General features: G+C 41.6%; 1 long non-coding RNA gene across 1 annotated transcript in view; it reads left to right on the top strand.

The window, feature by feature from the left end:
- The first annotated feature begins 1,022 nt into the window (after positions 1-1,022).
- LOC309663427 overlaps positions 1,023-11,763 on the top strand; it is a 28,658-nt gene continuing 17,917 nt past the window's right edge. Inside the window, exons 1-2 of the long non-coding RNA XR_014265262.1 lie at positions 1,023-8,538; positions 9,434-9,509. This is a non-coding gene — a long non-coding RNA (uncharacterized lncRNA). The remainder of the gene's footprint in view (positions 8,539-9,433; positions 9,510-11,763) is intronic.

The following is an 11,763-nucleotide window of genomic DNA, read 5'->3' as shown; positions in this document are numbered from 1 at the left end:
TAACGGTATAAACTTGCAATTAGTAGATAAGTTCTGGAGATCTAATGCACAGTATAATGATTATATCAACAATTCTGAATTGTAAACTTCAAAGTTGCCAAGAGGGTAGACCTTAGTGGTTCTCACCACAAAAAAAGATATACAATAATATAATAGAAGTGTTAGCTAATGCTAATCATATTGCAATATATAAATGTATCAAACCAACACATTGTATACCTTAAACTTACACAATCAACTATACCTCAATTAAAAAAGAATTGTTAACAACATGTCTTACACAAAGTAAACACTCAGTAAATGGTACTTATTCACTAATCCTGGGGCTAAAGACAACCTGTTACACATATTTTCATTTAAAAGTTATGTCTAGTTTCAAATTTTCTTTTTTTTTTAAGTCTCAAGTTTTCTAAGTCCAAGGACCATATTTTTCATCGTCAGGATATTTTACTAATTCTTTTTATATGAACTTATGCTTGATTCATAGTCACCAACTTTTTCATATCCTCCCATTTAAAAAAATAAGTATATTTCTTTGAGGAATGGAATTTAAACATATTTACCTTAAAGTCATTTCAGTTCGCTCTACTCATCCCTTGATAACAAATTCTTCCATTTGTTGTATTTCATGGCATTAGTTTATAGTTATAAGTTTATAACATATATTATAACATATATAAATGTTAGTATTGTATAAATGAATAGTGCAGATTATAATATTTTCTGAGTATGACAACTCCTCTTTTACCATTCTTCTTGTAGACAGGTTGCTTTTGACATATACATTTAAAAAGTTGTACAATATTTTTCAGAATACCTGTCAGGAAGTGCCCATGTTAACACATTAATCAGAAGAGGAGTTTGAGAAGCCTTGCGAGCTTGGGGAAAAGAAAAAAACAGAGCCAAATACTGGCAGTGGGCGGGGAAGCTCGGCCAAGTTTGGCATTTCCTGGTTTGGCTGCCAGTGAGGTGATGTGCGAGCCTGGCTTTGTGTGATTGCATTGAAGAGCCAGTGAGGCTGCCAGTGAGGTGATGTGCGAGCCTGGCTTTGTGTGATTGCATTGAAGAGCCAGCTCATCAACCTCCCTTCTGATTCTGTGCTTGTTGGGGAAACTTCTGGTTCTGATTTGGCTTCCTGTGTAGACCCACCTACGGGGAGGAGACTGTGATGGTCATATAGAATCTGAGTAGTCTGTTCCTTTTACAGCTGTTATGATTCTTGTTCCGCAACTATAAAAGAGCAAAAAAAGCAGGGAGGGTTTTCTGGTGATATTTTGGCTTCACATCTAAGTTTACTTTCCAAGAGAAAGCAAAACAGGTCATAGGCCAACAGCAGAGTAAATTTAAGAAATACACAGAATGTTATGAGATCATTAGAGGACTATAAAAAGCAAAGGTCAGCAAGCAATCTCCTACTCACGGTATCTTGGGACTCCTTGTAGAAGTCTTAAGTTTAGAGAAATATAGCAAGTTAGTGCCTTAAAAAGAGTAATAAAAATGATCACACTGTAGGAAAACTGATCTTAGAAACAAAGAACAAAAATTCATGACCAGCTTTGGCCAGTGGGAAAACCTCTTCAACACTTTCTGTGTTCTTTTGACCTATCCTCATCATTCTTCAAGCGCTCCCTTGCTTTCTGGCACAATTAGATTTTCAGAGGGCTGACTCCATGCTCTTTCCAGATTTGTCCGTGTTTCTATGACTCCAGTATAAACGTAGGCAGGTCATCTCACTTGGCCTTGACAGATCTAGGAACAAGGCTCTTGCCCCGCCCTGAGCTTGCACCCCACTCTGGGTGGATCCCAACCAACTTCCAGAGGTAGGTTGTGACTTTATGGCCATCACCAGGATATCATACCACCCTCCCAATAAGCCCGAAAGATGTGCCCATATATGCTTATCTGGTAAGAGCAGGGTTAGTTTTTGTTGCTTCCAGTGGGATCTCCTTGTTGCCTGCTTGGGCAAACTCCCTTGTCTGATGTAGTACATTGTTCAACTTTATTTGTATGGGGCTGTTTTGGTCATCTATGGTTTGACTCACAGCTACTATAATCAAGCCTCCATTTGACAAGAGACCCTCAGGAGGCAGAATGTAAGGCAATATTTCTGGAGGGCAAGATATACTAGGAAGCAACAAACGTTGCATCCTATTAATTATTGAGACCGAAAAGCATAAGCACTAAATCCATGCCAGACAGCACTAAAAAGCTTTGCAAAAATCCCTCTATCCTAAGCTGTTGACATTATGCACGGGACCATCAACAACTAGCTTGTAAACCTGTGGTTGTTTTAGGTGTAACGAGACATTACATGTAGGAAATTATGGGACTTATCTCAAAAATTTCCACCATCCCAGCATGATAATACATTCCTCTCCCTAATGAAAGAAACATTCCTTTCAATGAAAGTAAAATAAAATAAATAATATTAAAAATGTAAATAATGAAGATGACTTTTCAAAGCTTCTTTTCTCTTCTAATAGAGAGTAATTTTAGGACAGTATTAAATACCCCTTACCTAAAATATCCAAGTGGTAGAAAGACTAATGCTTTTGAGTAAAGGCTTCGTTAACCTGCAAAAGAGAAATGTTTTCAAAGGAAAAATATAAAACTGGACAAAAGGAGCAAAACATGGGAAAATGCCCATTTTCTTGCAGTCATACTTCTTATTATTGGGAATATTAATTTGCTGAGTGAACAACAAGCATGGTGAGGAGACAAAGTCACTGTTTTGGTGAATCTGTTTGAAGAACAATTGTAAAAGTGATGAAGGTAAATGTCTGCGGTGGAAGTTTAAATGCAGGGACCCCAAGCAAAATTTTCCTGTCCCCATTCCTGGGCCTAGGGTGGAGCTACAGCTATGGGCTATGGTTAAAATATGCATAGTATATTTTTAAGTTCAAAGGAACAAAGTGAAAAAGAGGTAACTTTGGTAGATCACTTATGTTGCTGCCAGTGTGTCCCATCCATCACTGCTCCCTGAGGGTTTCCCATGAAACATCAAAGTGCCTTTCAAACAGCACTAATTAAGCGCTCATGTGGCTTTGCAGAACCTCTGCTCCCTCAATTTTAAAATCTGGGTCATGTTGTAATATGAACATTTTATTCCTGGAAGAAGAGCAAGAACTGCCACCCAGGGGATACCTATCCAGTTTTCCCATGAAAGTTTAAAATGTGCATATGGAAAGTAGCACATATTTGTAAATTAGTCAAAGATGTTTTTCAAAACATGATCAAACTTAACAGCTTCTCGTGCAAGAACTTCCTATAAACGTATTGCTTTTTCTCTGTAAATTCCCAGAAGTGAACGGGATGGTGTAAGCTCTACTTTCTTTTGCTAATAACCAGACACACACTAAGTTGCGTTTAAACAAGAACAGCATTTAACATCTCTGAGCTGCTTCTCCGGATGTGAAAACATGTCCATATGAACCAGATACTTCTAGTCTGTAAAATCTGTGTTGCTGATCTGTGTCTGTCACCTAAGCTCTTGCTACTTAAAGTGCAGTCCAACAGCATAGGCATGACCTGGGAGCTTGAGAGAAATGCAGCCTCTAAGGCCCCACCCAAGACCTGTTGAATCAGAATCTGCATTTTAACAAGATGCCCAGGTGATCAGTCTGCTCCTGAAGGTGGGGCAGCACTGGGCAGGGGAGGAGAAGGAAGCCCTGAGGGATGCAGTAGAACATGAGGCAAGTGCTTCCGCCACACAGCCCACCGGAGCTCTGCAGGCTTCAGCCACACCTGGAGCTCACCTGCCCCTTCCGGGTGTCATTAGGATTCTGGCTACTAATGGGCTCACGGTGTTGCATGAGCATCTGGCAGGAATGCTGCAGGTGGAAAAAGCAGAGTGACAGAGAATTAAATGGTCAGGACTTCTAAATGCAGCAGAGGTTCTCACGTGGCACCGACCATTTTATTCTCTGTCCTTCCCCAAATAGCTTCCATGTGGTTTGACTCCACATCTAGGTGGCGGCCAGGCCCTGGTGTTCCCTGTAGAAATGGTGGGGCTTAGAGGGTCACCCAGGAGGTAAAGGAGGAGGCTGTAGGGAAGCCAGACGATGTGAGCCCCATTCGCCCAGTTCTACCAAAACAGCTCTGTTCTTATTTGCTTGATCTGTTAAGGTTCCATTTAAGATTTGCTGAATACTTAGCAAGGCTATGAAAACCACTGCCCAGAGCAGCGAGCACCAGAACTATTCCTAGATCAGGCAAGAGCAAGGCCGCGTGGTGTGAAAAGACGTGAGTTTTGGAGTCAGACATCCCTGGGCTTGAATAGCTCTGCTTCTCCTCAGCAGACTTACACTCTCCATGCCTCAGGGATCTCATCTGTGACCTGGAGATACTCACAGTAGGTGACCACACACCTGGTCTGCCCAGGACAATCCCTTGGTTACACTTCTTATCTTTATGTTAATATTGATGACTTCCTTTGCTCTCCAGAGTATCTTGGTTTGGATGACATGGTCACCCTAATACCTACTTTGAAGGGTTCTTTTAAGTACTAAATAAGATTAGGTAACTACAGTGCTTGATGTCATCTAAGTGACACTTATTAAAGAAGACATCCTTGTAACCCGAATGATTACAGAGTTACCAGTATTGAGTAGGTTACTCTTGGCCTTGGTACTCAAGTTCGGCGGACCAAACCAGGGAGATCTCTGCCCACACCCTTTCAAAGTGGAACGTTGCACTTGTCCTTTTTTAACTACCATGACCTTTGGCTCTCCGAACCCCTGAGAGGGCTGTCTGGGGTGTTCATCGTTCTCAAGTAAGAAAGTATTTTGTGTAGGGGCTTGTTATAACTGTGCTTTGCTTGGACATAGAGAGTGAAATGGCAAGGGTACAGGAGTGGTACCAATTTACATTTCAAGCCTTCAAAGAGATAACCTCCTGGCTCAAGATCCAATTATCTCCACCTGAGAGTTCCTCTTGAGCCCCCTTCTTCTGTGGTTTCCCGTGGCCAGGCTGGGGATGAATGGGTCATATTACATTCTATACTTCAAATAATGCTTCAGGAAGAAAGGCAGTGTGTCCTGCCTTTGTGAAGTTAGGGTCTTGGGGTGGTGTTCTTAAAATGTATTAAGGAAAAATAGAACTTACGCTGCTAAACAATAATCCTGTGCCCACTATTTCAGGTGGTACAGAGAAACACTATGAGATGGTGTTTTACCCCCTTCTGTCCAGTGCTCATGAGGAAGGCAGCATGAGAAATTTTCTGGACTAGAGCAGAGGGCTCCTCTGGAAAAGGGGTTTGAGGTTTAAGAGGAGGTTTGGTGTCAGTAAAATCATCACCCACACAGCTTTTCCATTGACATCTGCACTAGTGGAGACCAAGGCTGGGCACAGTCATGGTATTTATCTCGCCAAGATGTATACAAGACATCAGTATCTTTAATTCATGGCTGGCTACCTGCACAGGAAAACAAGTGGACAGAATGTGCTCTAGGACACTAGTTTAAACCTATAGAAAAGTCTTTTATCTCTTCTGAAAAGTGATAAGGAGATTCATAATCTATGGTTTAGGTGGACACATAACAACCAAATATTTTTAAGAGTTTAAAAACTTTTAAATAGGCAGTGCTTCACTATACCCCAAACCTATCAAGTGTCAGAGGTCAAAACAAATCCCACAATGCCACATGACATGGGTTTAAAAAAGTCTTTATTGAGGAAAAGGGGTCCTTGCAAAGAGAAAGCACAGATTCCCCATCCTTTCACGACCCATGGAGAGGCCCACCGTGCGTGCAGCATGGGTCCATATTCTAGAGGAAGGGCCCTAACTCTACTATGGGTCCCCCTTTGATAGCATGAGCATGAGAAAGTGGGCTCATTGATGAGGCAATGAACAGGTTGTCTGGTACCAGGAAGTCTGAATTTGGGGTGCTAATTATGTACAAGAGTTGTCTGGGAATGGTGGTAGCCCAGCATCTTGGCTTAGGAGCCCATGAGCAATTACAGATTCTTTACAGGAGGGAAGGAGCCAGTGGCCCCTGGGGAGCTGAGTTTTGGTGAAACCCTTCTCACTAGAGAAGGGAGGTGAAGCCCCCTTCCCAAATCCCAGCTGCCTCATTGACAGGTAATCCAGAATGAGCACCTAGGGACACCTGTGGGCAATTCTGGTCATTGCATTAGAAAGCCCACAGGTGATATAATAGTGTCTGGGAATATTTTATGAAGTCTAATCTTGGCTGATGGTGAAACTGAAACAACCTCACACGTATCATTTTGGTGTTAATACCTTGTCCCGATCCAACTACATCATGAGCTACCAGTACAGCCCCATCTGTGTAGACATGAATCAAACAGCAGCCTGGAAATAAAATTAGAAATCTGTTCTTCCTGCCATCTGTCCATGAATCTTTGTCAGTGAGGCAGTCACAAATGAAGTACCAAAAGTCCCTAAAATAAAGACAGTTTCATTCAAGTACGTACAGGATCAATGGGTTCATCAAAAGGTGTGTGCCACCTGTGAATAGCAAAGGTGCCACTCCATGAAAACTGTGAAGTAAAGAAAAGCCTACACGTACACTTTATTGTTAGAATTTAGTCATGAGCTTTCTCTTGGTCCTCTTGCCATTTTCCACTGCACTAATACTTACAGTTCGAATGCCTGCTGGGCACTGTTCTCCTATCTCCCTCTTTCCTATTGTGAGGTTGAATTCAATGGGGAATGCTCTCACCCTGCTTCTTCTGCCCTGCGAAGCAATAACAAATTGACCCAAATTGTTAACACCCAGCAGAATTTAGAGCTACTTGTCCTTTGTTGGATTACTGGCTCTTTTTGCCCTCAGTTGTCATTTAGGGATTGCCACTCTGTCCTAGTGAGTGTGTGTTCTTGTTCCTCTGAGCATATTACTGTCAACTGCTTCTGGGGAGTAAAAAGCATGCAGAGAAAAGTAAGGAATAGAATATAGCAAAGTATAAAGAAAAAAAATCATCCGTTATCTCATTGCTCACACCCTGTTATCATAAGAAAAATCGAATAGTGCTAATATATGTCCTCAGTCCCTTATCTGCAATTATGAATTCCAAAAAGCCCTGAAAACCAACGTGGTGGAGAAACCTGACTTGATCTCATCCAATGATGAGATTCATAGTCTTTTAAAAAAATCTCAGTGTGGATAATCATACACTTCACTGAGGAAATACAAGCTTGAATAGGGTATGTTGCCCCAGACTCTGCTGAAGATTTTATGTAATATCTGGTAGACAGATCATATGATCTTTTAAATTGGAAAAATTAGAATCCCAAAATACATCTGGCCTAAAGGGTTTCATAAAAGGGGTTATGAACATGTACATGTACCCAGTTGGAAAAATCAAATAATACAGGAAGGTACAAGATGAAGAGTGAAGTCTCCCCTGCCCGCTTATCAGCCCTGTCTCTCTTCCTAAAGGTAACCACTGTCATCATTTCCTTGAAATTCCTTCTAGAATTTATTTTTATGAATACGCCATAATTTTGTGAGATGATTTTTACAAAAGGTATAATATTATAAACATCATTCTTGGGTATTTTCCCATAGCAGCATATAAAGCTCTACCTCATTTATTTTAATATCTGCCTAGCAGTCCATCATATAGATGCAGCATAATTTATTTAAGAAGTCCCAAATAAGGAACACTTTTTTTTGGGGGGTGCCCTCTTGTATGAATATCTCCTGAATCAGTGAGTCCGACCCCAGGTAAAGAAAAGAATGGAAAGAACAGCTCTGCTGGATGGACGCAGCCTTCCCAACCTTTTGTGGAGCTGGGACAAACCATCGTTTTCTGGATCTCAGGACAGCACCTCCTCCTCCAAGGTGTTATAGCATATATTTGTTATTTAAATTAGAATACATGTATTTTGAGAATTAAAAAATATGTGTATCACAAAATCATGGGGGGGTGGGTCATGAAGATTCCATCTATAAATGGAGTGGGCTGTGGGTTTCTATTTGAGGGCTCATTAGGAAGCAAAGGTAAAAGGTGGGGCCTCCCTCAAGGAGATGAGCAGGTAGAGAAAAGACGAGTTCTGAAGCTTCTAGAATAGTCAGAAACATCGGGGGAACACAGGAAAAAGCCCAATAGGCCAGTGATGCCTTCATACCTATCGCCAAGGGATTAGACAGTGAGTCAAAGGGGCCGTGGGAGGGACTCAGTGCAGTTGTGGAACACGAGACAAAGCTGCAAAGGCAGTTGGGCTTGGATGAGGGTCAAGGATGAGGCCCAGGCTCCGGGCAGGAGAGGAGCTGCCGAGAAGTGCCCACGTAAGTGTTTCCCGTGGTATAAGCAGAGGAGGGATGTGCCTGGGACAGGCTCAAACCTCTGCCCTCCTTCCAGACGCCAAGGGTGTCATGCTGTGACACCTACAAGCCTTGGGGTGAGGGCGGTGGGAGGGAAGAGAGGAAACGATGAGTGAGCTCTGTGGAAGTCGTTTTGGGGAAACCTGAGACATCCATCAAAAGGACACGCAGTCACTAGAGTGCAGCTGAAGATGGGGTGGCCGAGCGTCAGTGCCGGGGAGCTCTGATGTGCGACCGTCGATGCCAGAAGGTGATCAGGGGAGGGAGGAAGTCCAATGTCCAGGGAGCCCCAGCTTAGAGACTGCAGGGAGTGGGCAGGTTGAGACGGGAGCCATGGGGATTCTATCCCGGCTGACCAGTCGCTGTGTTTTGTCTGGCTTTCGGCGTCCACAGGTACAGCCCTTCCTCCCTTGGGTGCTTCCCGTCTCCTGACAGTGGCCCACGCTCACACCTCAGCTCTTTTCTTCTTCAGACTAAACGTTCTGAGTTTCTTCCATTATTTTAATGTTGTAGCTCTCAATCACTGTTGTGGTTGACTTACTTGATACTCTCTGGTGGGCTCTATTGAAGAACCCCGAACTACTTATCTGTTGAATGAATGATCCCTCCAAGGAAAGCAGCCGTGTATGACCCTCTACCTGCCCGACCCCTGACTCCTTTATGGTGTGCTGTCACACACTGCATTTCAGCACATACTTATTGAGCATCTTTTATGTGTATTTTATGTGCTAGATACTAGGAGAATAGAAATGCAAAGGCAGGAAACTTCGCCCCACAAGAAGCCAGTGGTCTGGCAGGGAGACCAGCTTGTGACAAGCCACGTGATTCAGAATGAGATGTTCAAGGTACTGGGAAAGAGAGCACCTGGCCTGTGGGAAGTGCTCACCAATTATGATGCTGAATGAACTGTGTAGGGAATCTAGGCTCACACAGGGAGATTTCCTAGAGAAGGTGATGTCTGAGCAGGGATTTACTTCTAATGCACGGTGGAGTGGGAAATCACCCACGCTTGTAAATTAGTCTTGATAAAGCTCAGAGTAAGAACCAAAGATCCTCTCCTACAGGCTGAAATCTCCTGGGGTATAGTGCTTGAGCTTTGTGATGGTTGTTTTAGATTCTTAGTGGTATTTTCTGCTTCTTTACAGACTCAAGGCTATATTCCACAGTGTTTATGGTGCCAGAAGAATATCCTTCAGTGAACAAGAGCATTTGTATAACCAGGTGATAAATGCATGGGGATGATTCAGGCTTGGCCCAGTGTCACCCCAGATCCTAATCTGTCTGTATTCCCAAGGTCCCCCAAAACAAGGAGACCTGCAAATGCTATGGCTTCTATTCATACGTTCATCCTGCTTTTAGCCTTTCTCTCATTCCCTGCATTAATGTTCCCTTTTCTTTTATGTGCAGTGATTCAACTGTCACATAGTGCAGTAGTGGGGCTTGATAAGAAGGTGCAGAAATCACATTGTCAGTGGAGCCTGTGGGTGAACACAGGGTTCTGTAGATATTTGAAACTGCAAGCTAGTCAATCACTGAATTTTTATTGCATGTAATGACTTTCCACACCTTATATTTCCCAAGTAGTAGGTGGCATCCTCCATTTATTATTATGTCATCCCTACCTTTAGAATAAAATGGATTGGAACAAAATGGAGAGGAAAAAAATAGAATCACAACTTTAAATGATTTGAGACTGTGAGTTCATGTTTATGGAATATTCCAGAAACGATTGTCATCTTCTTGACTATATGAGTTAGGAGACAAAGAGTAGAATAACACCCAGGAAAGAGTAGGAAGCTATAAATTTCTTGCTTCTTCTGAATAAATGAGGCAGCTGGGAAGCTATCTTTATGTTTAAGAAGTTCATTTTCTGTTGATCTTTCTTAGGAGTCACAATAGACCACTTTTTGTGGTTTTTGTACATAACTCTCAGTTTTTAAGATTGGTTATCAAAAACAATTCATTGGATTTCCTCTGAGTAGTTTGAGATTTTTTTTTCAGTGGTTTCTTTTTTTTTAAATTGAAGTACAGTTGATTTACAATATTTCAGGTATACAGCAAGGTGATTCAGTTATACATGTATATTCTTTTTCAGATTCTTTTCCATTTTAGGTTATTACAAGATATCGAATACAGTTCCCTGTGCTATACAGTAGGTCCTTGTTGTTTATCTATTTTAAAGATAATAGAATGTATCTGTTAACCCCAAATCCCTAATTATTCCCTCCCCCCACATTTGCCCTTTGGTAACCGTAAGTTTGTTTTCTATGTCTGAGTCTATTTCTGTTTTGTAAATTTACAAGTTCCTTTGTATAATATTTTTAGATTCCACATATAAGTGATATCAAATGATATTTGTCTTTCTCTGTCTGACTTACTTCACTTAGTATGATAACCTCCAAGTCCATCCATGTTGCTGGGAATGGCATTATTTCATTCTTTTTTGTGGCTGAATAGTATTTCATTGTATATATATATATATACCACATCCTCTTCATCCATTCATCTGTTGATGGACATTTAGGTTCCATGTCTTGGCTATTGTAAACAGTGCTGTTATGAACATTAGGGTGCATGTATCTTTTCGATTAGAGTTTTCATCTTTTCCAGATATATGTCCAGGATTGGGATTGCTGCATCATATGGTAACTCTATTTTTAGTTTTTTAAGGAACCTCCATACTGTTCTCCATAGTGTCTGCACCAATTTACATTCCCACCAACAGTGTAGGAGGGTTCCCTTTTCTCCATACCCTCTAGTTTGAGATTTTTTTTGATTCCTTTATTATTAACTTTGACAAGATTCTTTATATAATTAATGGCATTAATGATTAACTGTTCTGCAAAGTTTTGTTTCAAGCCTTAATTTCTCATATTCTCCATCCAAATACCAATCCATGTTCAAACCTTGCCATTTATTTCTTCTCTCATAACATTTCTAGGATTCTATTCTCCTCTTTCAACAGTCATCCTTTTGTCTGAGCTTTAATTCTCTTACATCCAAACTACTGCAGTTGTTCAAATTCCAGAGTCTTCTCTAACCATTTCTATTTTAAATCCACCCCATAAAAGTGGCAGAAGCCACCTCCCAAGAAAACATCACTTTGCTTGCGACGCCCATAACAGAAACCTAGTGGTTTTTCTTCAGTATACTGAACCCCGCCCTTTTCTTTTTTCACTAAGTCACTTAATACCACCTCCTTTATGAAGCTCTTAAGATCACAGTCTGCCTAATTTTGGTTGGACTACTAAAAATTGAACATACGCCTATAATGCCTTTTAAAAATGATCCTGAGTCAGGCGGGCAAGGTAGCACGTGTGCCACGAAGATAACCTTGGGTCTGAGGCTGGTGATGGCCCCACTGAGGCAGGTGAGGAGTGGTGATTGTAACTCTGCAGCTGCAGGTGGGAGCAAGTTAAAGAAAGGGGTCTCTCTTTCTTTGTTTGTCTATGTGTCTGCTCAGTACAGGATCCGT

The sequence above is a fragment of the Balaenoptera physalus genome (genome assembly GCF_965194825.1).
Source record: "Balaenoptera physalus genome assembly, chromosome: 6".
NCBI classification, from domain to species: Eukaryota; Metazoa; Chordata; class Mammalia; order Artiodactyla; family Balaenopteridae; genus Balaenoptera; species Balaenoptera physalus.
Note: the sequence above shows the minus strand (reverse complement) of the source record. Positions and strands in the feature narration are given on the sequence as shown.